The 23904-nt window shown below is 41.5% G+C and overlaps 17 non-coding genes across 17 annotated transcripts; all 17 read right to left on the bottom strand.

The window, feature by feature from the left end:
* Nucleotides 1–494: 494 nt before the first annotated feature.
* On the bottom strand, nt 495–581 carry trnai-uau (transfer RNA isoleucine (anticodon UAU)). The gene is given in 2 exon segments: nt 495–530; nt 544–581. It is a non-coding gene; the product is annotated as a tRNA-Ile (tRNA).
* A 658-nt stretch (nt 582–1239) lies between these two features.
* Nucleotides 1240–1333, bottom strand: trnai-uau (transfer RNA isoleucine (anticodon UAU)). Its single transcript has 2 exons — nt 1296–1333; nt 1240–1275 (listed from the first exon to the last, which is right to left on the bottom strand). It is a non-coding gene; the product is annotated as a tRNA-Ile (tRNA).
* A 647-nt stretch (nt 1334–1980) lies between these two features.
* On the bottom strand, nt 1981–2074 carry trnai-uau (transfer RNA isoleucine (anticodon UAU)). Its single transcript has 2 exons — nt 2037–2074; nt 1981–2016 (listed from the first exon to the last, which is right to left on the bottom strand). It is a non-coding gene; the product is annotated as a tRNA-Ile (tRNA).
* Nucleotides 2075–2728: 654 nt separating this feature from the next.
* On the bottom strand, nt 2729–2815 carry trnai-uau (transfer RNA isoleucine (anticodon UAU)). Its single transcript is given in 2 exon segments — nt 2729–2764; nt 2778–2815. It is a non-coding gene; the product is annotated as a tRNA-Ile (tRNA).
* Nucleotides 2816–3473: 658 nt separating this feature from the next.
* Nucleotides 3474–3567, bottom strand: trnai-uau (transfer RNA isoleucine (anticodon UAU)). Its single transcript has 2 exons — nt 3530–3567; nt 3474–3509 (listed from the first exon to the last, which is right to left on the bottom strand). It is a non-coding gene; the product is annotated as a tRNA-Ile (tRNA).
* Nucleotides 3568–4080: 513 nt separating this feature from the next.
* On the bottom strand, nt 4081–4174 carry trnai-uau (transfer RNA isoleucine (anticodon UAU)). Its single transcript has 2 exons — nt 4137–4174; nt 4081–4116 (listed from the first exon to the last, which is right to left on the bottom strand). It is a non-coding gene; the product is annotated as a tRNA-Ile (tRNA).
* A 654-nt stretch (nt 4175–4828) lies between these two features.
* trnai-uau (transfer RNA isoleucine (anticodon UAU)) lies at nt 4829–4922 on the bottom strand. Its single transcript has 2 exons — nt 4885–4922; nt 4829–4864 (listed from the first exon to the last, which is right to left on the bottom strand). It is a non-coding gene; the product is annotated as a tRNA-Ile (tRNA).
* Nucleotides 4923–5437: 515 nt separating this feature from the next.
* On the bottom strand, nt 5438–5531 carry trnai-uau (transfer RNA isoleucine (anticodon UAU)). Its single transcript has 2 exons — nt 5494–5531; nt 5438–5473 (listed from the first exon to the last, which is right to left on the bottom strand). It is a non-coding gene; the product is annotated as a tRNA-Ile (tRNA).
* Nucleotides 5532–7977: 2446 nt separating this feature from the next.
* On the bottom strand, nt 7978–8071 carry trnai-uau (transfer RNA isoleucine (anticodon UAU)). The gene is made up of 2 exons: nt 8034–8071; nt 7978–8013 (listed from the first exon to the last, which is right to left on the bottom strand). It is a non-coding gene; the product is annotated as a tRNA-Ile (tRNA).
* Nucleotides 8072–8719: 648 nt separating this feature from the next.
* On the bottom strand, nt 8720–8813 carry trnai-uau (transfer RNA isoleucine (anticodon UAU)). Its single transcript has 2 exons — nt 8776–8813; nt 8720–8755 (listed from the first exon to the last, which is right to left on the bottom strand). It is a non-coding gene; the product is annotated as a tRNA-Ile (tRNA).
* A 654-nt stretch (nt 8814–9467) lies between these two features.
* trnai-uau (transfer RNA isoleucine (anticodon UAU)) lies at nt 9468–9554 on the bottom strand. Its single transcript is given in 2 exon segments — nt 9468–9503; nt 9517–9554. It is a non-coding gene; the product is annotated as a tRNA-Ile (tRNA).
* A 638-nt stretch (nt 9555–10192) lies between these two features.
* trnai-uau (transfer RNA isoleucine (anticodon UAU)) lies at nt 10193–10286 on the bottom strand. The gene is made up of 2 exons: nt 10249–10286; nt 10193–10228 (listed from the first exon to the last, which is right to left on the bottom strand). It is a non-coding gene; the product is annotated as a tRNA-Ile (tRNA).
* Nucleotides 10287–10937: 651 nt separating this feature from the next.
* On the bottom strand, nt 10938–11024 carry trnai-uau (transfer RNA isoleucine (anticodon UAU)). The gene is given in 2 exon segments: nt 10938–10973; nt 10987–11024. It is a non-coding gene; the product is annotated as a tRNA-Ile (tRNA).
* A 658-nt stretch (nt 11025–11682) lies between these two features.
* trnai-uau (transfer RNA isoleucine (anticodon UAU)) lies at nt 11683–11776 on the bottom strand. Its single transcript has 2 exons — nt 11739–11776; nt 11683–11718 (listed from the first exon to the last, which is right to left on the bottom strand). It is a non-coding gene; the product is annotated as a tRNA-Ile (tRNA).
* Nucleotides 11777–12430: 654 nt separating this feature from the next.
* trnai-uau (transfer RNA isoleucine (anticodon UAU)) lies at nt 12431–12524 on the bottom strand. The gene is made up of 2 exons: nt 12487–12524; nt 12431–12466 (listed from the first exon to the last, which is right to left on the bottom strand). It is a non-coding gene; the product is annotated as a tRNA-Ile (tRNA).
* Nucleotides 12525–14217: 1693 nt separating this feature from the next.
* Nucleotides 14218–14303, bottom strand: trnai-uau (transfer RNA isoleucine (anticodon UAU)). The gene is given in 2 exon segments: nt 14218–14252; nt 14266–14303. It is a non-coding gene; the product is annotated as a tRNA-Ile (tRNA).
* A 670-nt stretch (nt 14304–14973) lies between these two features.
* On the bottom strand, nt 14974–15067 carry trnai-uau (transfer RNA isoleucine (anticodon UAU)). The gene is made up of 2 exons: nt 15030–15067; nt 14974–15009 (listed from the first exon to the last, which is right to left on the bottom strand). It is a non-coding gene; the product is annotated as a tRNA-Ile (tRNA).
* Nucleotides 15068–23904: the final 8837 nt, after the last annotated feature.

Consider the following 23904-nt stretch of genomic DNA (forward strand, 5'->3'; position numbering starts at 1 on the left):
AGCCGAAGCACCAAATCACTTTGCAAACAGCCATCCAATTGGACTTTCGAGCAGGCTTGCCACCCTGCATTGCTGACGTGTCAGGCATAGCTGGTGATAGAGAAGACGATGATTTTGTATTCTATCTCTGCCTGCACTCTGACCTGTCATCTCAATGACATACCTATTATCTATGAAACGTCCTCCTAAATGGATTGAATAAATGCTAATTTTCTGGACAAGAAATAGACAGGGATAGGCTTCCAGAAGAATACTTGCTCCTGGTGGGACTTGAACTCATAACCTTGTCATCTAATTTCTGTATACTGCTGTATAAGTACAACATGCTAACAGATTGCACAACAGGATCCATCAACAACACTTTCACTGATCTTCATATTTTGCAGTAATGGAGCTGAACGATATTCGGACCAAGTCAATACTACTGTTGAGGTACCTGGCTAGCTCAGTCGGTAGAGCATAAATAGACAGGCAAAGGGTTCAAGAAAAGTACATGCTCCTGGTGAGGCTTGAACTCACAACCCCGGCATTGCTTCACTGCTGTATAAGTACCACACGCTAACCGATTGCGCCACAGGAGCCTGATCACCTGTTCACCATATCTTGCACAAACATAGATGTACAATACTCGGTCCGAGTCAGTTCGACAATTGACCTACCTGGCTAACTCAGACGGTAGAGCATGAGACTCTTAATTTCGTACTTGTGGGTTCGAACCACAAATGGGGTGATTATTTTCTGAGCCGAAGCACCAACTCACTTCGCAAACAGCCATCCGCTTGGACTTTCGAGCAGGTTTGCCACCCTGCATTGCTGACGTGTCAGGAATAGCTGGTGATAGAGAAGACGATGATTTTGTATTCTATCTCTGCCTGCACTCTGACCTGTCATCTCAATGACATACCTATTATCTATGAAACGTCCTCCTAAATGGATTGAATAAATGCTCATTTTCTGTCTGGACAAGAAATAGACAGGGATAGGCTTCTAGAAGAATACTTGCTCCTGGTGGGGCTTGAACTCATAACCTTGTCATCTAATTTCTGTATACTGCTGTATAAGCACAACATGCTAACAGATTGCACCACAGGATCCATCAACAACACTTTCACTGATCTTCATATTTTGCAGAAATGGAGCTGAACGATATTCGGACGAAGTCAATATAACTTTTAAGGTACCTGGCTAGCTCAGTCGGTAGAGCATAAATAGACAGGCAGAGGGTTCAAGAAAAGTACATGCTCCTGGTGAGGCTCGAACTCACAACCTCGGCATTGCTTCGCTGAATACTGCTGTATAAGTACCATGCGCTAACCGATTACGCCACAGGAGCCTGATACATTGATTAGCATATTTTGCACAAACATAGATGTACAATATTCGGTCCGAGTCAGTCCGACAATTGACCTACCTGGCTAACTCAGACGGAAGACCATGAGACTCTTAATCTCGTATTCGTGGGATCGAACCACAAATGGGGTGATTCTTTTCTGAGCCGAACCCCAACACACTTCGCAAACAGCCATCCGCTTGGACTTTCGAGCAGTCTAGCCACCCTGCATTGCTGACTTGTCAGGCATAGCTGGTGATACAGAAGACTATGAATTTGAATACTAGCTGTGCCTGCACTCTGACCTGTTATCTCAATGACTTATACTGCTGTATAAGTAAAACAGGCTAACCAATTGCACCACAGGATCCATTAACAACACTCTCACTGATCACCATATTTTCCACAAACGGAGCTGTACGATATTCGGACCAGGTCAATATTACCGCTGAGATGCCTGGTTAGCTCAGTCGGTAGAGCATGACACTCTTAATCTCAGGGTCAGAAAACTAAGGATTTGAATACTAGCTGTGCCTGCACTCTGACCTGTTATCTTAATGACATACTTATGTAATGTCCTCCTAAATGGATTGAAAAATGCTCCTTTTCTGGACAATAAATAGACAGGCAGAGGGTTCAAGAAGAGTACATACTCCTGGTGAGGCTCGAACTCACAACCTCGGCATTGCTTCGCTGCATACTGCTGTATAAGTACCACGCGCTAACCGATTGCGCCACAGGAGCCTGATCACCTGTTTACCATATCTTGCACAAACATAGATGTACAATATTCGGTCCGAGTCAGTCCGACAATTGACCTACCTGGCTAACTCAGACGGTAGAGCATGAGTCTCTTAATCTCGTATTTGTGGGTTCGATCCACAAATTGGGTGATTATTTTCTGAGCCGAAGCACCAACTCACTTTGCAAACAGCCATCCGCTTGGGCTTTCAAGGAGGCTTGCCACCCTGCATTGCTGACGTGTCAGGCATAGCTGGTGATAGAGAAGACGATGATTTTGTATTCTATCTCTGCCTGCACTCTGACCTGTCATCTCAATGACATACCTATTATCTATGAAACGTCCTCCTAAATGGATTGAATAAATGCTAATTTTCTGGACAAGAAATAGACAGGGATAGGCTTCCAGAAGAATACTTGCTCCTGGTGGGACTTGAACTCATAACCTTGTCATCTAATTTCTGTATACTGCTGTATAAGTACAACATGCTAACAGATTGCACAACAGGATCCATCAACAACACTTTCACTGATCTTCATATTTTGCAGTAATGGAGCTGAACGATATTCGGACCAAGTCAATACTACTGTTGAGGTACCTGGCTAGCTCAGTCGGTAGAGCATAAATAGACAGGCAAAGGGTTCAAGAAAAGTACATGCTCCTGGTGAGGCTTGAACTCACAACCCCGGCATTGCTTCACTGCTGTATAAGTACCACACGCTAACCGATTGCGCCACAGGAGCCTGATCACCTGTTCACCATATCTTGCACAAACATAGATGTACAATACTCGGTCCGAGTCAGTTCGACAATTGACCTACCTGGCTAACTCAGACGGTAGAGCATGAGACTCTTAATTTCGTACTTGTGGGTTCGAACCACAAATGGGGTGATTATTTTCTGAGCCGAAGCACCAACTCACTTCGCAAACAGCCATCCGCTTGGACTTTCGAGCAGGTTTGCCACCCTGCATTGCTGACGTGTCAGGAATAGCTGGTGATAGAGAAGACGATGATTTTGTATTCTATCTCTGCCTGCACTCTGACCTGTCATCTCAATGACATACCTATTATCTATGAAACGTCCTCCTAAATGGATTGAATAAATGCTCATTTTCTGTCTGGACAAGAAATAGACAGGGATAGGCTTCTAGAAGAATACTTGCTCCTGGTGGGGCTTGAACTCATAACCTTGTCATCTAATTTCTGTATACTGCTGTATAAGCACAACATGCTAACAGATTGCACCACAGGATCCATCAACAACACTTTCACTGATCTTCATATTTTGCAGAAATGGAGCTGAACGATATTCGGACGAAGTCAATATAACTTTTAAGGTACCTGGCTAGCTCAGTCGGTAGAGCATAAATAGACAGGCAGAGGGTTCAAGAAAAGTACATGCTCCTGGTGAGGCTCGAACTCACAACCTCGGCATTGCTTCGCTGAATACTGCTGTATAAGTACCATGCGCTAACCGATTACGCCACAGGAGCCTGATACATTGATTATCATATTTTGCACAAACATAGATGTACAATATTCGGTCCGAGTCAGTCCGACAATTGACCTACCTGGCTAACTCAGACGGAAGACCATGAGACTCTTAATCTCGTATTCGTGGGTTCGAACCACAAATGGGGTGATTATTTTCTGAGCCGAACCCCCAACACACTTCGCAAACAGCCATCCGCTTGGACTTTCGAGCAGTCTAGCCACCCTGCATTGCTGACTTGTCAGGCATAGCTGGTGATACAGAAGACTATGAATTTGAATACTAGCTGTGCCTGCACTCTGACCTGTTATCTCAATGACTTATACTGCTGTATAAGTACAACATGCTAACAGATTGCACCACAGGATCCATCAACAACACTTTCACTGATCTTCATATTTTGCAGAAATGGAGCTGAACGATATTCGGACCAAGTCAATACTACTGTTGAGGTACCTGGCTAGCTCAGTCGGTAGAGCATAAATAGACAGGCAAAGGGTTCAAGAAAAGTACATGCTCCTGGTGAGGCTTGAACTCACAACCTCGGCATTGCTTCGCTGCATACTGCTGTATAAGTACCACGCGCTAACCGATTGCGCCACAGGAGCCTGATGACCTATTTACTATATCTTGCACAAACATAGATGTACAATACTCGGTCCTAGTCATGACGACAATTGACCTACCTGGCTAACTCAGACGGTAGAGCATGAGACTCTTAATCTCGTATTTGTGGGTTCGAACCACAAATGGGGTGATTATTTTCTGAGCCGAAGCACCAAATCACTTTGCAAACAGCCATCCAATTGGACTTTCGAGCAGGCTTGCCACCCTGCATTGCTGACGTGTCAGGCATAGCTGGTGATAGAGAAGACGATGATTTTGTATTCTATCTCTGCCTGCAGTCTGACCTGTCATCTCAATGACATACCTATTATCTATGAAACGTCCTCCTAAATGGATTGAATAAATGCTAATTTTCTGGACAAGAAATAGACAGGCAGGGGCTTCTAGAAGAATACTTCCTCCTGGTGGGGCTTGAACTCATAACCTTGTCATCTAATTTCTGTATACTGCTGTATAAGTACAACATGCTAACAGATTGCACCACAGGATCCATCAACGACACTTTCACTGATCTTCATATTTTGCAGAAATGGAGCTGAACGATATTCGGACCAAGTCAATACTACTGTTGAGGTACCTGGCTAGCTCAGTCGGTAGAGCATAAATAGACAGGCAGAGGGTTCAAGAAAAGTACATGCTCCTGGTGAGGCTCGAACTCACAACCTCGGCATTGCTTCGCTGCATACTGCTGTATAAGTACCATGCGCTAACCGATTACGCCACAGGAGCCTGATACATTGATTATCATATTTTGCACAAACATAGATGTACAATATTCGGTCCGAGTCAGTCCGACAATTGACCTACCTGGCTAACTCAGACGGAAGACCATGAGACTCTTAATCTCGTATTCGTGGGTTCGAACCACAAATGGGGTGATTATTTTCTGAGCCGAACCCCCAACACACTTCGCAAACAGCCATCCGCTTGGACTTTCGAGCAGTCTAGCCACCCTGCATTGCTGACTTGTCAGGCATAGCTGGTGATACAGAAGACTATGAATTTGAATACTAGCTGTGCCTTTGCACTCTGACCTGTTATCTCAATGACTTATACTGCTGTATAAGTACAACATGCTAACAGATTGCACCACAGGATCCATCAACAACACTTTCACTGATCTTCATATTTTGCAGAAATGGAGCTGAACGATATTCGGACCAAGTCAATACTACTGTTGAGGTACCTGGCTAGCTCAGTCGGTAGAGCATAAATAGACAGGCAAAGGGTTCAAGAAAAGTACATGCTCCTGGTGAGGCTTGAACTCACAACCTCGGCATTGCTTCGCTGCATACTGCTGTATAAGTACCACGCGCTAACCGATTGCGCCACAGGAGCCTGATGACCTATTTACTATATCTTGCACAAACATAGATGTACAATACTCGGTCCTAGTCATGACGACAATTGACCTACCTGGCTAACTCAGACGGTAGAGCATGAGACTCTTAATCTCGTATTTGTGGGTTCGAACCACAAATGGGGTGATTATTTTCTGAGCCGAAGCACCAAATCACTTTGCAAACAGCCATCCAATTGGACTTTCGAGCAGGCTTGCCACCCTGCATTGCTGACGTGTCAGGCATAGCTGGTGATAGAGAAGACGATGATTTTGTATTCTATCTCTGCCTGCACTCTGACCTGTCATCTCAATGACATACCTATTATCTATGAAACGTCCTCCTAAATGGATTGAATAAATGCTAATTTTCTGGACAAGAAATAGACAGGCAGGGGCTTCTAGAAGAATACTTCCTCCTGGTGGGGCTTGAACTCATAACCTTGTCATCTAATTTCTGTATACTGCTGTATAAGTACAACATGCTAACAGATTGCACCACAGGATCCATCAACGACACTTTCACTGATCTTCATATTTTGCAGAAATGGAGCTGAACGATATTCGGACCAAGTCAATACTACTGTTGAGGTACCTGGCTAGCTCAGTCGGTAGAGCATAAATAGACAGTCAAAGGGTTCAAGAAAAGTACATGCTCCTGGAGAGGCTCGAACTCACAACCTCGGCATTGCTTCGCTGCATACTGCTGTATAAGTACCACGCGCTAACCGATTGCACCACAGGAGCCTGATCACCTGTTTACCATATCTTGCACAAACATAGATGTACAATACTCGGTCCGAATCAGTTCGACAATTGACCTACCTGGCTAACTCAGACGGTAGAGCATGAGTCTCTTAACCTGTTGCTTCTACTCGGGACGCTTGCGTCCCAACTAGAGCTCTGGAAATGCAAATGCGCTACGCTAAATGCTAATAGTATTAGTTAAAACTCAAAAGTTCATTAAAATACACATGCAGGGTATCGAATTAAAGCTACACTCGTTGTGAATCCAGGCAACAAGTCAGATTTTTAAAATGCTTTTCGCGAAAGCATGAGAAGCTATTATCTGATAGCATGTAACACCCAAAAAGACCCACAGGGGACGTAAACAAAATAATTAGCATTTCGGCGTTACACAAACCGCACAATAAAATAGAAAACATTCATTACCTTTCACCATCTTCTTTGTTGGCACTCCTAGATGTCCCATAAACACTATTTGGGTCTTTATTTCGATTAAATCGGTCCATATAAAGCCTAGATATCGTTATATGTAGACTGTGTGATAAACGAAAAAAAACATAGTTTCAAAACGTAACGTCATTTTTTTAAATTCAAAAAGTCGACGATAAACTTTCACAAAACACTTCGAAATACGTTTGTAATGCAACTTTAGGTATTAGTAAACGTTAATAAGCGATAAAATTCATCAGGAGGCGATGTAAAGATCATTAGCTGTCCTTCTGGAAAAATGTCCGGCTAGAAACTCAACTAAAATATCCGGTCCTAGACCATAGGAGATACGGTGCCCTGCATGTGTTTGACCAAGAAAAAACTCGAAGGGAAATGACAAGACTCTAGACACCGTGTGGAAGCTGTAGGTACTGCAACCTCAGTCAATTAATTGTGGTTCACCTTTATCAATGGGTTCAAGTAGCGCATGGATATATTTTCCCATTTTCAGTGATCAGTTTTTCCTGTGCTTTTCGATGTAAATGCCGTTCTGGTAAAGCCACAGCAGTGATTTAACCAGTTTTATAAACGTCTGAGTGTTTTCTATCCACACAGACTAAGCAAATGCATATACTATATTCCTGGCATGAGTAGCAGGGCGCTGAAATGTTGCGCGATTTTTAACAGAATGTTCAAAAAAGTAGAGGGTCGACTTAAGAGGTTAACCTCGTATTTGTGGGTTCGAACCACAAATGGGGTGATTCTTTTCTGAGCCGAAGCACCAAATCATTTCGCAAACAGCCATCCGCTTGGACTTTCGAGCAGGCTTGCCACCCTGCATTGCTGACGTGTCAGGCGTAGCTGGTGATAGAGAAGACGATGATTTTGTATTCTATCTCTGCCTGCACACTGACCTGTCATCTCAATGACATACCTATTATCTATGAAACGTCCTCCTAAATGGATTGAATAAATGCTCATTTTCTGTCTGGACAAGAAATAGACAGGGATAGGCTTCTAGAAGAATACTTGCTCCTGGTGGGGCTTGAACTCATAACCTTGTCATCTAATTTCTGTATACTGCTGTATAAGCACAACATGCTAACAGATTGCACCACAGGATCCATCAACAACACTTTCACTGATCTTCATATTTTGCAGAAATGGAGCTGAGCGATATTCGGACAAAGTCAATATAACTTTTAAGGTACCTGGCTAGCTCAGTCGGTAGAGCATAAATAGACAGGCAGAGGGTTCAAGAAAAGTACATGCTCCTGGTGAGGCTCGAACTCACAACCTCGGCATTGCTTCGCTGCATACTGCTGTATAAGTACCATGCGCTAACCGATTACGCCACAGGAGCCTGATACATTGATTAGCATATTTTGCACAAACATAGATGTACAATATTCGGTCCGAGTCAGTCCGACAATTGACCTACCTGGCTAACTCAGACGGAAGACCATGAGACTCTTAATCTCGTATTCGTGGGATCGAACCACAAATGGGGTGATTCTTTTCTGAGCCGAACCCCCAACACACTTCGCAAACAGCCATCCGCTTGGACTTTCGAGCAGTCTAGCCACCCTGCATTGCTGACTTGTCAGGCATAGCTGGTGATACAGAAGACTATGAATTTGAATACTAGCTGTGCCTGCACTCTGACCTGTTATCTCAATGACTTATACTGCTGTATAAGTAAAACAGGCTAACCAATTGCACCACAGGATCCATTAACAACACTCTCACTGATCACCATATTTTCCACAAACGGAGCTGTACGATATTCGGACCAGGTCAATATTACCGCTGAGATGCCTGGTTAGCTCAGTCGGTAGAGCATGACACTCTTAATCTCAGGGTCAGAAAACTAAGGATTTGAATACTAGCTGTGCCTGCACTCTGACCTGTTATCTTAATGACATACTTATGTAATGTCCTCCTAAATGGATTGAAAAATGCTCCTTTTCTGGACAATAAATAGACAGGCAGAGGGTTCAAGAAGAGTACATACTCCTGGTGAGGCTCGAACTCACAACCTCGGCATTGCTTCGCTGCATACTGCTGTATAAGTACCACGCGCTAACCGATTGCGCCACAGGAGCCTGATCACCTGTTTACCATATCTTGCACAAACATAGATGTACAATATTCGGTCCAAGTCAGTCCGACAATTGACCTACCTGGCTAACTCAGACGGTAGAGCATGAGTCTCTTAATCTCGTATTTGTGGGTTCGATCCACAAATTGGGTGATTATTTTCTGAGCCGAAGCACCAACTCACTTTGCAAACAGCCATCCGCTTGGGCTTTCAAGGAGGCTTGCCACCCTGCATTGCTGACGTGTCAGGCATAGCTGGTGATAGAGAAGACGATGATTTTGTATTCTATCTCTGCCTGCACTCTGACCTGTCATCTCAATGACATACCTATTATCTATGAAACGTCCTCCTAAATGGATTGAATAAATGCTAATTTTCTGGACAAGAAATAGACAGGGATAGGCTTCCAGAAGAATACTTGCTCCTGGTGGGACTTGAACTCATAACCTTGTCATCTAATTTCTGTATACTGCTGTATAAGTACAACATGCTAACAGATTGCACAACAGGATCCATCAACAACACTTTCACTGATCTTCATATTTTGCAGTAATGGAGCTGAACGATATTCGGACCAAGTCAATACTACTGTTGAGGTACCTGGCTAGCTCAGTCGGTAGAGCATAAATAGACAGGCAAAGGGTTCAAGAAAAGTACATGCTCCTGGTGAGGCTTGAACTCACAACCCCGGCATTGCTTCACTGCTGTATAAGTACCACACGCTAACCGATTGCGCCACAGGAGCCTGATCACCTGTTCACCATATCTTGCACAAACATAGATGTACAATACTCGGTCCGAGTCAGTTCGACAATTGACCTACCTGGCTAACTCAGACGGTAGAGCATGAGACTCTTAATTTCGTACTTGTGGGTTCGAACCACAAATGGGGTGATTCTTTTCTGAGCCGAACCCCCAACACACTTCGCAAACAGCCATCCGCTTGGACTTTCGAGCAGTCTAGCCACCCTGCATTGCTGACTTGTCAGGAATAGCTGGTGATACAGAAGACTATGAATTTGAATACTAGCTGTGCCTGCACTCTGACCTGTTATCTCAATGACTTATACTGCTGTATAAGTAAAACAGGCTAACCAATTGCACCACAGGATTTAACAAATCTCACTGATCACCATTTTTCCACAAACGGGCTGACGATATTCGGAAGGTCAATATTACCGCTGAGATGCCTGGTTAGCTCAGTCGGTAGAGCATGACACTCTTAATCTCAGGGTCAGAAAACTAAGGATTTGAATACTAGCTGTGCCTGCACTCTGACCTGTTATCTTAATGACATACTTATGTAATGTCCTCCTAAATGGATTGAAAAATGCTCCTTTTCTGGACAATAAATAGACAGGCAGAGGGTTCAAGAAGAGTACATACTCCTGGTGAGGCTCGAACTCACAACCTCGGCATTGCTTCGCTGCATACTGCTGTATAAGTACCATGCGCTAACCGATTGCGCCACAGGAGCCTGATCACCTGTTTACCATATCTTGCACAAACATAGATGTACAATATTCGGTCCGAGTCAGTCCGACAATTGACCTACCTGGCTAACTCAGACGGTAGAGCATGAGTCTCTTAATCTCGTATTTGTGGGTTCGATCCACAAATGGGTGATTCTTTTCTGAGCCGAAGCACCAACTCACTTTGCAAACAGCCATCCGCTTGGGCTTTCAAGGAGGCTTGCCACCCTGCATTGCTGACGTGTCAGGCATAGCTGGTGATAGAGAAGACGATGATTTTGTATTCTATCTCTGCCTGCACTCTGACCTGTCATCTCAATGACATACCTATTATCTATGAAACGTCCTCCTAAATGGATTGAATAAATGCTCATTTTCTGGACAAGAAATAGACAGGGATAGGCTTCCAGAAGAATACTTGCTCCTGGTGGGACTTGAACTATAACCTTGTCATCTAATTTCTGTATACTGCTGTATAAGTACAACATGCTAACAGATTGCACAACAGGATCCATCAACAACACTTTCACTGATCTTCATATTTTGCAGTAATGGAGCTGAACGATATTCGGACCAAGTCAATACTACTGTTGAGGTACCTGCTAGCTTTTCTGGTAGAGCATAAATAGACAGGCAAAGGGTTCAAGAAAAGTACATGCTCCTGGTGAGGCTTGAACTCACAACCCCGGCATTGCTTCACTGCTGTATAAGTACCACACGCTAACCGATTGCGCCACAGGAGCCTGAACACCTGTTCACCATATCTTGCACAAACATAGATGTACAATACTCGGTCCGAGTCAGTTCGACAATTGACCTACCTGGCTAACTCAGACGGTAGAGCATGAGACTCTTAATTTCGTACTTGTGGGTTCGAACCACAAATGGGGTGATTATTTTCTGAGCCGAAGCACCAACTCACTTTGCAAACAGCCATCCGCTTGGGCTTTCAAGGAGGCTTGCCACCCTGCATTGCTGACGTGTCAGGCATAGCTGGTGATAGAGAAGACGATGATTTTGTATTCTATCTCTGCCTGCACTCTGACCTGTCATCTCAATGACATACCTATTATCTATGAAACGTCCTCCTAAATGGATTGAATAAATGCTCATTTTCTGTCTGGACAAGAAATAGACAGGGATAGGCTTCTAGAAGAATACTTGCTCCTGGTGGGGCTTGAACTCATAACCTTGTCATCTAATTTCTGTATACTGCTGTATAAGCACAACATGCTAACAGATTGCACCACAGGATCCATCAACAACACTTTCACTGATCTTCATATTTTGCAGAAATGGAGCTGAACGATATTCGGACGAAGTCAATATAACTTTTAAGGTACCTGGCTAGCTCAGTCGGTAGAGCATAAATAGACAGGCAGAGGGTTCAAGAAAAGTACATGCTCCTGGTGAGGCTCAAACTCACAACCTCGGCATTGCTTCGCTGCATACTGCTGTATAAGTACCACGCGCTAACCGATTGCGCCACAGGAGCCTGATCGCCTGTTTACCATATCCTGCACAAACATAGATATACAATACTCGGTCCGAGTCAGTTCGACAATTGACCTACCTGGCTAACTCAGATGGTAGAGCATGAGACTCTTAATCTCGTATTCGTGGGTTCGAACCACAAATGGGGTGATTATTTTCTGAGCCGAAGCACCAAATCACTTTGCAAACAGCCATCCAATTGGACTTTCGAGCAGGCTTGCCACCCTGCATTGCTGACGTGTCAGGCATAGCTGGTGATAGAGAAGACGATGATTTTGTATTCTATCTCTGCCTGCACTCTGACCTGTCATCTCAATGACATACCTATTATCTATGAAACGTCCTCCTAAATGGATTGAATAAATGCTAATTTTCTGGACAAGAAATAGACAGGCAGGGGCTTCTAGAAGAATACTTCCTCCTGGTGGGGCTTGAACTCATAACCTTGTCATCTAATTTCTGTATACTGCTGTATAAGTACAACATGCTAACAGATTGCACCACAGGATCCATCAACGACACTTTCACTGATCTTCATATTTTGCAGAAATGGAGCTGAACGATATTCGGACCAAGTCAATACTACTGTTGAGGTACCTGGCTAGCTCAGTCGGTAGAGCATAAATAGACAGTCAAAGGGTTCAAGAAAAGTACATGCTCCTGGAGAGGCTCGAACTCACAACCTCGGCATTGCTTCGCTGCATACTGCTGTATAAGTACCACGCGCTAACCGATTGCGCCACAGGAGCCTGATCACCTGTTTACCATATCTTGCACAAACATAGATGTACAATACTCGGTCCGAATCAGTTCGACAATTGACCTACCTGGCTAACTCAGACGGTAGAGCATGAGTCTCTTAACCTGTTGCTTCTACTCGGGACGCTTGCGTCCCAACTAGAGCTCTGGAAATGCAAATGCGCTACGCTAAATGCTAATAGTATTAGTTAAAACTCAAAAGTTCATTAAAATACACATGCAGGGTATCGAATTAAAGCTACACTCGTTGTGAATCCAGGCAACAAGTCAGATTTTTAAAATGCTTTTGGTGAAAGCATGAGAAGCTATTATCTGATAGCATGTAACACCCAAAAAGACCCACAGGGGACGTAAACAAAATAATTAGCATTTCGGCGTTACACAAACCGCACAATAAAATAGAAAACATTCATTACCTTTCACCATCTTCTTTGTTGGCACTCCTAGATGTCCCATAAACACTATTTGGGTCTTTATTTCGATTAAATCGGTCCATATAAAGCCTAGATATCGTTATATGTAGACTGTGTGATAAACGAAAAAAACATTGTTTCAAAACGTAACGTCATTTTTTAAAATTCAAAAAGTCGACGATAAACTTTCACAAAACACTTCGAAATACGTTTGTAATGCAACTTTAGGTATTAGTAAACGTTAATAAGCGATAAAATTCATCAGGAGGCGATGTAAAGATCATTAGCTGTCCGTCTGGAAAAATGTCCGGCTAGAAACTCAACAAAAATATCCGGTCCTAGACCATAGGAGATACGGTGCCCTGCATGTGTTTGACCAAGAAAAAACTCGAAGGGAAATGACAAGACTCTAGACACCGTGTGGAAGCTGTAGGTACTGCAACCTCAGTCAATTAATTGTGGTTCACCTTTATCAATGGGTTCAAGTAGCGCATGGATATATTTTCCCATTTTCAGTGATCAGTTTTTCCTGTGCTTTTCGATGTAAAATGCCGTTCTGGTAAAGCCACAGCAGTGATTTAACCAGTTTTATAAACGTCTGAGTGTTTTCTATCCACACAGACTAAGCAAATGCATATACTATATTCCTGGCATGAGTAGCAGGGCGCTGAAATGTTGCGCGATTTTTAACAGAATGTTCAAAAAAGTAGAGGGTCGACTTAAGAGGTTATCCTCGTATTTGTGGGTTCGAACCACAAATGGGGTGATTCTTTTCTGAGCCGAAGCACCAACTCATTTCGCAAAGAGCCATCCGCTTGGACTTTCGAGCAGGCTTGCCACCCTGCATTGCTGACGTGTCAGGCATAGCTGGTGATAGAGAAGACGATGATTTTGTATTCTATCTCTGCCTGCACTCTGACCTGTCATCTCAATGACATACCTATTATCTATGAAACGTCCTCCTAAATGGATTGAATAAATGCTAATTTTCTGGACAAGAAATAGACAGGGATAGGCTTCCAGAAGAATACTTGCTCCTGGTGGGACTTGAACTCATAACCTTGTCATCTAATTTCTGTATACTGCTGTATAAGTACAACATGCTAACAGATTGCACAACAGGATCCATCAACAACACTTTCACTGATCTTCATATTTTGCAGTAATGGAGCTGAACGATATTCGGACCAAGTCAATATACTGTTGAGGTACCTGGCTAGCTCAGTCGGTAGAGCATAAATAGACAGGCAAAGGGTTCAAGAAAAGTACATGCTCCTGGTGAGGCTTGAACTCACAACCCGGCATTGCTTCACTGCTGTATAAGTACCACACGCTAACCGATTGCGCCACAGGAGCCTGATCACCTGTTCACCATATCTTGCACAAACATAGATGTACAATACTCGGTCCGAGTCAGTTCGACAATTGACCTACCTGGCTAACTCAGACGGTAGAGCATGAGACTCTTAATCTCGTACTTCGTGGGTTCGAACCACAAATGGGGTGATTATTTTCTGAGCCGAAGCACCAACTCACTTCGCAAACAGCCATCCGCTTGGACTTTCGAGCAGGTTTGCCACCCTGCATTGCTGACGTGTCAGGAATAGCTGGTGATACAGAAGACTATGATTTTGTATTCTATCTCTGCCTGCACTCTGACCTGTCATCTCAATGACATACCTATTATCTATGAAACGTCCTCCTAAATGGATTGAATAAACACATTTTCTGTCTGGACAAGAAATGATCACCATATTTTCCACAAACGGAAATACGATAGGGATAGGCTTCTAGAAGAATGCCTTGCTCCTGGTGGGGCTTGAACTCTTAACCTTGTCAGAAATCTAATTTTGTATACTGCTGTATAAGCACAACCTAACAGATTGCACCACAGGATCCATCAACAACACTTTCACTGATCTTCATATTTTGCAGAAATGGAGCTGAAATCGGGAATTCAATAAATTTTAAGGTACCTTTCTCGGTAGAGCATAAATAGACAGGCAGAGGGTTCAAGAAAAGTACATGCTCCTGGTGAGGCTCGAACTCACAACCTCGGCATTGCTTCGCTGCATACTGCTGTATAAGTACCATGCGCTAACCGATTGCGCCACAGGAGCCTGATCACCTGATTATCATATTTTGCACAAACATAGATGTACAATATTCGGTCCGAGTCAGTTCGACAATTGACCTACCTGGCTGTCAGAGCTGGTGTAGAGCAAGAGTCTCTTGATTTTGTATTCTATCTCTGCCACAAATCTGACCTGTCATTATTTTCTGAGCATAATTATCTATGAAACTCCTTTCCTAAATGGATTGAATAAGGCTACCCTTTTCTGGACAAGAAATAGGCATAGCTGGTGATAGAGAAGATGATTTTGTATTCTATCTCTGGAAGCACTCTGACCTGTCATCTCAATAATACCTATTATCTATGAAACTGTCCTCCTAAATGGATTGAATAAATGCTAATTTTCTGGACAAGAAATAGACAGGGATAGGCTTCCAGAAGAATACTTGGTCTGGTGGGACTTGAATCATAATAGTCATCTAATTTCTGGTCTGTCATGTATAATACAACATAGAACTAGCTGGATTGCATAACATAATCCATCAGTAGACTTTCACTGGTCTTCATATTTTGCAGTAATAGCTGGTCTGTCATATATAATAGAGACAAGATCAATAGCTGGTCTGTCATAATATAATAGAGCAGTAGATCTAGCTGGTCTGTCATAAATAGAGACAGGCTAGCTGGTCTCAAGATAAAGACAGTAGATCTCCTGGTCTGTCTAATATAATAGAGACAGCATTGATCTAGCTGGTCTGTCATAATATAATAGAGACGATCTAGACAGGAGCCTGATCACCTGTTCATAATATAATAGAGACAGTAGATCTAGCAATGGTCTGTCATAATATAATAGAGACAGTAGATCTAGCTGGTCTGTCATATTATAATAGAGACTCTTAGATCTAGCTGGTCTGTCAAAACAAATAGAGACAGTGATCTTTCTGGTCTGTCATATTATAATAGAGACAGCCATCTAGCTGGTCTGTCAGCAATATAATAGAGACCTAGCATCTAGCTGGTCTGTCATAATATGGTGATAGAGAAGACTAGATGATTTTGTATTCTATCTCTGTCTGTCTGTGTGTCATGTCATCTCAAGACAGTAGATCTATCTGAAACTGTCCTCCTAAATGGATTGAATAAATGCTAGCTGGTCTGTCAAAAATAACAGACAGGATAGGCTTCTAGAGAAGTAGATAGCTGCTCTGTCTTGAACTCATAATTGTCATCTAGATCTAGCTGTCTGTATAACAACATGAACAGATTGCACCACAGGATCCATCAACAGACACTTTCACTGATCTTCATATTTTGAGACAATGGAGCTGAACGATATTCGGTCTGTCAATATAACTGAGAGGTACCTGGCTAGCTGGTCTGTCAGAGCATAAATAGACAGACAGTAGGGTTCAAGAAAAGTACATGCTCCTGGTCTGATAATATAATCACAGACAGTGGATCTAGCTACTCTGTCATAATATAATACCAGAGACAGTAGATTAGCTGCCACAGGAGCCTGATCACCTGTCTTCAATATTTTGCACAAACATAGATGTACAATGGTCTGTCATAATATAATAGAGACAGTGGACCTACCTGGTCTAACTCAGATATAATAGAGACAGTGGATCTAGCTGGTCTGTCAACCACAAATAGAGACAGTAGATATAGCTGGTTATTTTCTGAGTGAAGCACCAACTCAATGAAACAGCCATCTAGCTTGGACTTTCAGCAGGCTTGAGACCCTGCATTGATCTAGCTGGTCTGTCATAATGGTAATAGAGACAGTAGATCTGATTTTGTATTCTATAATCTGACTGTAGATGACCTGTCATCTATAATAGAGACAGTAGATCTAGCTGGTCTGTCATAAATATTAATAGAGACAGTAGATCTGGTCTGGATAATATAATAGAGGGATAGAGACAGTAGATCTAGCTGGTCTGTCTTAATATAATAGAGACAGTAGATCTAATTTCTGTATAATGCTAATAGAGACAGTAGATGCTAGCTGGTCTGTCATAATATCCATCAGACAGTAGATTTAGCTGATCTGTCATATTTAATAGAGACAGTGGAGCTAGCGATATTGGTCTGTCAGTCAATATAATAGAGACCTAGGCTAGCTGGTCTGTCATAGCATAAATAGAGACAGGCAGCTGGGTTCAAGAAAGAGACAGTAGCTCTAGCTGGTCTGTCATAATATAATAGTAGATCAGCTGGTCATCTAATATAATAGAGACATAAGTACCTGTCTGCTAACCGATTACGCCACAGAGACAGTAGATCTAGCTGGTCTGTCATATTTTGCACAAACATAGATGACAATAGATCTAGCTGGTCTGTCGACAATTGACCTAGAGACAGTAGGCTAGCTGGTCTGTCATAATATAATGAGACAGTAGATCTAGCTGGTCTGTCACAATATAATAGAGATTCTTTATCTAGCTGGTCTGTCATAAAAATATAACAGCCATCCGCTTGGACAGTAGGCATCTAGCTGGTCTTGTCATAATATAATGAGACAGTAGATCTAGCTGGTATGTCATAATATAATAGAGACCTGATCTGAGCTGGTCTGTCATAATATAATAGAGACAGTAGATATAGCTGGTCTGTATAATATAATAGAGACAATAGATCTAGCTGGTCTGTCATAATATGGCACTCTCAGTAGATCTACCTATTATAATAATAGAGACAGTAGATCTAGCTGGTCTGTCATAATATAATAGAGACAGTAGATCTAGCTGGTCTGTCATAATATAATAGAGACAGTAATCTAGCTGGTCTGTCATAATATAATAGAGACAGTAGATCTAGCTGGTCTGTCATAATATAATAGAGACAGTATATCTAGCTGGTCTGTCATAATATAATAGAGACAGTAGATGCTCCTGGTCTCATAATATAATAGACAGACAGAGGGTTCAAGATCTAGCTGGTCTGTCATAATATAATAGAGACAGTAGATCTAGCTGGTCTGTCATATTATATAGAGACAGCAGATCTAAGCTGGTCTGTCACAATATAATAGAGACAGTAGATCTAGCTGGTCTGTCACAAATATAATAGAGATTCAGTCATATATCTAGACTGGCTGGTCTGTCATAATATAATAGAGACAGTAGATCTAGCTGGTCTGTCATAATATAATCGAACCACAAAGGGGTGATTATTTAGCTGGTCTGTCATAATATAATAGAGACAGTAGCATCCAACTGGTCTGTCATAATATAATAGAGACAGTAGATCTAGCTGGTCTGTCATAATATATTAGAGACAGTCAGATCTAGCTGGTCATAATATAATAGATAGATCTATGATTTTGTCATTCTATCTCTAGCTGGTCTGTCCTAATATAATCAGAGACAGTAGATTAGCTGGTCTGTCAAAATATAATAGAGACATAATGCTAAGCTGGTCTGTCATAAATATAATAGACAGGGATAGCTGGTCTTCTAGAGACAGTAGATCTAGCTGGTATGTCATAATATAATAGAGACAGTAGATCTAGCTGGTTTGTCATAATATAATAGAGACAGTAGATCTAGCTGGTCCAATAATATAATAGAGACAGTAGATCTAGCTGGTCATGTCATAATATAATAGCAGAAATAGAGACAGTAGATCTAGCTGGTCTGTCATAATATAATAGAGACAGTAGATCTAGCTGGTCTGTCATAAATAATAGAGAATAAAGCTGGGTTCAAGTAGTACATGATCAGCTGGTCTGTCATAATATAATAGAGACATAGCTGGTAGCTGGTCTGTCATAATATAATAGAGACAGTAGATCTAGCTGGTCTGTCATAATATAATAGAGACAGTAGATCTAGCTGGTCTGTCATAATATAATAGAGACAGTAGATCTAGCTGGTCTGTCATAATATAATAGAGACAGTAGATCTAGCTGGTCTGTCATATTATAATAGAGACAGTAGATCGAGCTGGTCTGTCATAATATAATAGAGACACAAAGACAGTAGATCTAGCTGGTCTGTCATATTATAATAGAGACAGTAGATCCAGCTGGTCTGTCATAATATAATAGAGACAGTAGATCTAGCTGGTCTGTCATAATATAATAGAGTAATAGAGACAGTAGATCTAGCTGGTCTGTCATAATATAATAGAGACAGTAGATCTAGCTGGTCTGTCATAATATAATAGAGACAGTAGATCTAGCTGGTCTGTCATAATATAATAGAGACAGTAGATCTGGAAGTCTACGGTCTGTCATAATATAATAGAGACAGTAGATCTAGCTGGTCTGTCATAATATAATAGAGACAGTAGATCTAGCTGGTCTGTCATAATATAATAGAGACAGTAGATCTAGCTGGTCTGTCATAATATAATAGAGACAGTAGATCTAGCTGGTCTGTCATAATATAATAGAGACAGTAGATCTAGCTGGTCTGTCATATTATAATAGAGACAGTAGATCTAGCTGGTCTGTCATAATATAATAGAGACAGTAGATCTAGCTGGTCTGTCATAATATAATAGAGACATAGAGACAGTAGATCTAGCTGGTCTGTCATAATATAATAGAGACAGTAGATCTAGCTGGTCTGTCATAATATAATATAATAGAGACAGTAGATCTAGCTGGTCTGTCATAATATAATAGAGACAGTATATCTAGCTGGTCTGTCATAATATAATAGAGACAGTAGATCTAGCTGGTCTGTCATAATATAATAGAGACAGTAGATCTAGCTGGTCTGTCATAATATAATAGAGACAGTAGATCTAGCTGGTCTGTCATAATATAATAGAGACAGTAGATCTAGCTGGTATGTCATAATATAATAGACAGTAGATCTAGCTGGTCTGTCATAATATAATAGAGACAGTAGATCTAGCTGGTCTGTCATAATATAATAGAGACAGTAGATCTAGCTGGTCTGTCATAATATAATAGAGACAGTAGATCTAGCTGGTCTGTCATAATATAATAGAGACAGTAGATCTAGCTGGTCTGTCATAATATAATAGAGACAGTAGATCTAGCTGGTCTGTCATAATATAATAGAGACAGTATATCTAGCTGGTCTGTCATAATATAATAGAGACAGTAGATCTAGCTGGTCTGTCATAATATAATCCCTGAGACAGTGGTCAGCTGGTCTGTCATATTATATAGAGACAGTGATCTAGCTGGTCTGTCATAATATAATAGACAGTAGAGCTGGGTTGTGCCATGGTCTGTCATAATTAATAGGGCAGTAGATCTAGCTGGTCTGTCATAATATAATAGAGACAGTAGATTAGCTGGTTGAAATATAATAGAGACAGTAGATCTAGCTGGTCTGTGCTTTGGCAAAGTAGAGACAGTATATCTAGCTGGTCTGTCATATTATAATAGAGACAGGGGATCTAGCTGGTCTGTCATAATATAATAGAGACAGTAGATCTAGCTGTATTTATGCTCAGTAGTTTAATGAGACAGGGATCTAGCTGGTCAGTTTGTCATAATATAATAGAGACAGTAGATCTAGCTGGTCTGTCATAATATAATAGAGACAGTAGATCTAGCTGGTCTGTCATTTATTTTGAGACAGTAGATCTGAGCTGGACCATGTCATAATATAATGACACAGTAGATCTAGCTGGTCTGTCACCTAATATAATAGAGACAGTAGATCTAGCTGGTCTGTTATAATATAATAGAGACCATAGCTGGTCATTCATGAACATTAGAACATCTTGGCCATGGTCTGTTATAATCTCCAATAGAGACAGTAGATCTAGCTGGTCTGTCATAATATAATGAGACAGTAGTTTCTAGCTGGTTTGTCCTAATATAATAGAGACAGTTTTCTAGCTGGTGCTGTCTAATATAATAGCTTGACTGTTTAGTTCTAGCTGGTCTTCTGTACATACTTTGAGATAGACAGTATATCTAGCTGGTCTATATAAATAATAGAGACATTTGATTTAGCTGGTCTGTCATAATATAATAGAGACAGTAGATCTAGCTGGTCTGTCATAATATAATAGAGACAGTAGATCTAGCTGGTCTGTCATAATATAATAGAGACAGTAGATCTAGCTGGTCTGTCATAATATAATAGAGACAGTAGATCTAGCTGGTCTGTCATAATATAATAGAGACAGTAGATCTAGCTGGTCTGTCATAATATAATAGAGACAGTGGATCTAGCTGGTCTGTCATAATATAATAGAGACAGTAGATCTAGCTGGTCTGTCATAATATAATAGAGACAGTAGATCTAGCTGGTCTGTCATAATATAATAGAGACAGTGGATCTAGCTGGTCTGTCATAATATAATAGAGACAGTAGATCTAGCTGGTCTGTCATAATATAATAGAGACAGTAGATCTAGCTGGTCTGTCATAATATAATAGAGACAGAGACAGTAGATCTAGCTGGTCTGTCATAATATAATAGAGACAGTAGATCTAGCTGGTCTGTCATAATACAATAGAGACAGTAGATCTAGCTGGTCTGTCATAATATAATAGAGACATAGAGACAGTAGATCTAGCTGGTCTGTCATAATATAATAGAGACAGTAGATCTAGCTGGTCTGTCATAATATAATAGAGACATAGAGACAGTAGATCTAGCTGGTCTGTCATAATATAATAGAGACAGTAGATCAGTAGGAAAACTCTTAACTCTTAACCTATTAACCTTTAATACCAAAACCAAAATGACATACATTTTCATATTCCATCCATCGTCATGACCACCATTGTGGCTGGCGAAACCATTGTTCCAAAGTCCCTTTATTTCATGTTTAATGTTCTGAGGCTGGTTCTCCATAGTGACAGGACAAAGGAATGTAGTCTGTGGCCTAAGATTTACCAGGTGCGTGAGGAGTCATAAAACCCCCACATCTTCAGACCCCTAGATCTCTCCTCCTCTGTTGGGGTTGAGAGATAATCTGTAGGGTTGTGGTCTCCTGTAATCTGACCTGATCAGGACATTCATGACACCTGTGATCCAGAAACTGAAACAGTTTAGGGTTAGAAAGCTGTTCTGGAACCTGTGATCAGAAACTGAAACACTAGGGTTAGAAACTGTCCTAGAACCTGTGATCCAGAAACTGAAACACTTTAGGGTTAGAAACTGTCCTAGAACCTGTGATCCAGAAACTGAAACAGTTTAGGGTTAGAAACTGTTCTAGAACCTGTGATCCAGAAACTGAAACAGTTTAGGGTTAGAAACTGTTCTAGAACCTGTGATCCAGAAACTGAAACAGTTTAGGGTTAGAAACTGTTCTAGAACCTGTGATCCAGAAACTGAAACAGTTTAGGGTTAGAAACTGTTCTAGAACCTGTGATCCAGAAACTGAAACAGTTTAGGGTTAGAAACTGTTCTGGAACCTGTGATCCAGAAACTGAAACACTTTAGGGTTAGAAACTGTTCTAGAACCTGTGATCCAGAAACTGAAACAGTTTAGGGTTAGAAACTGTCCTAGAACCTGTGATCCAGAAACTGAAACACTTTAGGGTTAGAAACTGTTCTAGAACCTGTGATCCAGAAACTGAAACAGTTTAGGGTTAGAAACTGTTCTAGAACCTGTGATCCAGAAACTGAAACAGTTTAGGGTTAGAAACTGTTCTAGAACCTGTAATCCAGAAACTGAAACAGTTTAGGGTTAGAAACTGTTCTGGAACCTGTGATCCAGAAACTGAAACACTTTAGGGTTAGAAACTGTCCTAGAACCTGTGATCCAGAAACTGAAACAGTTTAGGGTTAGAAACTGTTCTAGAACCTGTGATCCAGAAACTGAAACAGTTTAGGGTTAGAAACTGTTCTAGAACCTGTAATCCAGAAACTGAAACAGTTTAGGGTTATAAACTGTTCTAGAACCTGTGATGCAGAAACAGCCTAGCAACCATTGTTTCTCACTAGACTGGTGCTCTGCATGTCTATTATTTCATTAGAGTTTTTTTTAGGTTTCGATCTAAGTGATATCTGTGTTTGTGGGACCACCAAGTGCTGGAATGAGGTGTCTGTTTGTTCCTAATTCTATCAGAAATGATGGTTTTCACTTGAAGTTCCTCACTATTATAGAAAGATGTGTGTGTGTATATATATATATATATACACACACACACACACACACACACACACACACACACACACACACACACACACACACACACACACACACCACCTGTATTTGGGGAGTTTCTCCTATTCTTCTCTGCAGATCCTCTCAAGCTCTGTCAGGTTGGATGGGGAGCTTTGCTGCACAGCTATTTTCAGGTCTGTTGTTGTCTTGGCTGTGTGCTTAGGGTCGTTGTCCTGTAGGAACTTTCGCCCCAGTCTGAGGTCCTGAGTGCTCTGGAGCAGATTTTCATCAAGGATCTCTCTGTACTTTGCTCCGTTCATCTTTCCCTCGATCCTGACAATTCCTTCGACCTCATGGCTTGGTAAAAAAAATAATTTAAATAATGCAATAAAATAACGAGACTATATACAGGCGGTACCCGGGTACCGAGTCAATGTGGAGGCTATATACAGGGTACTGGTACAGAGTCAATGTGGAGGCTATATACAGGGTATTACGGTACAGAGCCAATGTGGAGGCTATATACAGGGTGTTACGGTAAAGAGTCAATGTGGAGGCTATACAGGGTGTTGCGGTACAGGGTGTTACCGGTACAGAGTCAATGTGGAGGCTATATACAGGGGTACCAGTACAGAGTCAATGTGGAGGCTATATACAGGGGTACCAGTACAGAGTCAATGTGGAGGCTATATACAGGGCAGTACAGAGTCAATGTGGAGGCTATATACAGGGGGTACCAGTACAGAGTCAATGTGGAGGCTATATACAGGGGTACCAGTACAGAGTCAATGTGGAGGCTATATACAGGGTACCAGTACAGAG

The sequence above is a fragment of the Oncorhynchus nerka genome, linkage group LG18, assembly GCF_034236695.1.
Source record: "Oncorhynchus nerka isolate Pitt River linkage group LG18, Oner_Uvic_2.0, whole genome shotgun sequence".
Classification (NCBI taxonomy): Eukaryota; Metazoa; Chordata; class Actinopteri; order Salmoniformes; family Salmonidae; genus Oncorhynchus; species Oncorhynchus nerka.